Below are 2686 nucleotides of genomic sequence, written 5' to 3'. Positions count from 1 at the left end.
AGAGAACAAATTGAGGGTTGATGGAGAGAGGTTGGGGGGGGGAGATGGGTTATATGGGTGATGCATACTAAGGAGGGCACTTTTTTTTTTTTTTTTAAATAAAGGAGGGCACTTGTGATGAGCACTGGGTATTGTATGTAAGTGATGCATCATTGAATTCATCATTGAATCCATTCCACTGTATGTTAGCTAACTAGAATTTAAATAAAAATTTGAAAAGAAAAAAAATAGACCTCTGCTATAGAATTCTCCTCAGGGCTCATTGTCCATGACTGGGTCCCACAGCTGCCTCTAGTTTTAAGAGAGACTGGGAGGTAGAGTATTTGCCTATCAGCCTTTGTAGTAGAGAAAAAACAAGGGTGAAGGTAGTTGAGAATGGATACAGAGAGAGACAAGCCGGTGGGTGACTGGGTGGCTCAGTTGGTTGAGCTTCCGACTTTGACTCAGGTCATGATCTCATAGTTTGTGAGTCTGAGCCCAGTATCGGGTTCTCTGCTGTCAGCACAGAGCCTCCTTCAGATCCTCTGTCCCCACCTCTTTATTTCCCTCCCCTGCTCACACACACTCTCTCAAAGATAAATAAAACATTTTTAAAAATTAAAAAAAAAGAGCAAGAGAAAGAGAGAGAGAAAGCGAGAGCACCAAGCCATAGTGTCTGTCACAGCAGTGGCAGAGCCTTGTTTGTGGAGTTTTCTTTCTCCAGCCATTGACAATTAAAAAAAAAAAGTAGCATTTTATTTGTTAAAAAAGATGCAACCTATTCACATAAAATCACAAGGTATGACACCCAGGAATAATGAAAAACAAATGTGTAAATAATGTCCAAAGATCTCTACATTACAAGAGATTTTAAAAGAAATGGCACCACATCCATGATCTATTGCTGCACCCACCAAAATCCAATGGGTTAGAACAAAATCATTCATTATACTGGCTCATATGTTTGTGGCTCATTTAGGTTGGGATCACTTATGCACCTCTATTAGCTGGGGCTCTGTGCTAGATGGGGCTTTGTTGGGGCATGTTAGCTGGGGTGTCTCAACTGCACATGTTTCTTATCCTTTTCCTGGGATAAGTAGGCAGGCCAATGGCAGACATGCAAGAGAGTTAACAAAAACATGTGATACCTCTTGAGGCCCAGGGTCATAACTGGCAGACCATTCTGCCTCATTCTGTTGGTTGAAGCAAGTCTCACAGCCAAACTCAGACATGAGGAATTATACCCCACCCACAATAGTAGGAAACAAAAAAGTTACATGGCAATGGAAGTAGGCAGGGGTGTAAAATTGGATACACGATTGCAAATTTACCACAGAGACCAAAGGTCTTCAAGTCATAAATGTAAGGTTAGCCTTATATTCTAATCATTTCAGAGGTAAGCCATCCTAATTTAGTTTGGAATTACTTAAATCACTAGAGCTAAAGTTGATCGTCACAGCTTCTACTCATAGTTCATTTTACATTCATGGAATCAAGAGATGAAGTTTCCAAGTGAAAATAAGGTCTTCAATCTTGACTTGTACCTAACATATTGATTTTCAAGTTATCCCTAAATATAACCATGAAAACAAAACTAACTCTTCCTTTGGTTTTTATTTTGCAGGTTTGATGTGAAGAATTGAAGAGAAAGAGAATGGATTCAAATGAAAATAGCTCATGAAAAGATTTTATATATTTGTATGAAGATTATGAACCTCCTGAATGCCTGAGACTCTAGCAGAAATGTCTTCTTTGTACATTTATATCTCTTCCTTCTAGTTGGCTGCACTTCTTACTTTATCTTCATGTTTGGCACCTTGCAGAGCAAATCAGCTCAAGAATTCACCAACTGGATGGTGTGGTTTTAAGGAAGAGCAGGATTTACTGAGAGGGATAGGGCAATATGAATAACAATGATTTCCATCGGAAGTTCTCTAAACTACTTCACACACTATTTTGGTCAGTTTGGGGAATGTATTTTAGTTCTTCACGTCCTCAATTATATCAATAAACTTTTTATGAGTTCAAATACTTGAGTAAATGTAAAATGTGAATCTAGACTAAATTAATTTTCATACTTTCAGATAGCTACATATTCTGCCACATGGAGAGAAATGAGATATAAGAACCAACCAAATCCCACATTGCTTAAGAGGGGGTTTCTTCTTCTGAGTAACCAGGTACCATGGGTAAAATTATGGCTGACTGATCACTGCAAATGAAGTTAAATACTGCCCTAGGAACTGGGCATTGTTGATATTCCTCCTCCAAGGATGACCTTTATGTTGAATGCATTTTACTTCCATAGAGGCTCAGAAATTCCCTTTGTTCAGGAGGGAAAGAGTTCATTAAAAGGCACAACAAAATAAAGCAGAAGGATCAGAACAAAAGAGAAGGGGCAGGTCATATCTTAGTTGTCCAAAGAAAGATGAAACCTATCTCCTGCTGCTAAGATAGTCCCTATGAAACTTAATCAGTGGTCAACACCATCATAAACCAAAGAGTTACTCATGTCCCTCCAGAGCCTTCTGATCTTCACAGATACCAGGGCAACATCACAGTGTGAAGGTTTGAGGAACCAGGTTCTGGAAACCACAATGTTTTAAAGGCAAGTGTGTCACCTACCGGGTATACAGAGACCCCAGCATCATGAAATTTTCCTCGCTTCAGTGCCTCCCATTAAAAAAAAAAAAATCAGATGTTCTTC

The 2686-nt window shown here is 39.1% G+C and overlaps 1 protein-coding gene across 2 annotated transcripts in view; it reads left to right on the top strand.

Moving 5' to 3' along the window:
- SMPX (small muscle protein X-linked) overlaps positions 1 to 2010 on the top strand; it is a 54368-nt gene extending 52358 nt beyond the window's left edge. For both annotated transcript variants that reach the window (XM_049643580.1, XM_049643581.1), the window contains exon 5: positions 1604 to 2010. The gene's annotated coding sequence lies outside the window, so the exon portion shown is untranslated. The remainder of the gene's footprint in view (positions 1 to 1603) is intronic.
- The last annotated feature ends 676 nt before the right edge of the window (positions 2011 to 2686 follow it).

This window comes from Panthera uncia, chromosome X (genome assembly GCF_023721935.1).
Source record: "Panthera uncia isolate 11264 chromosome X, Puncia_PCG_1.0, whole genome shotgun sequence".
NCBI lineage: Eukaryota > Metazoa > Chordata > Mammalia > Carnivora > Felidae > Panthera > Panthera uncia.
The sequence above is the reverse complement of the archived record's forward strand: the minus strand, read 5'-3'. Positions and strand labels throughout refer to the sequence as shown.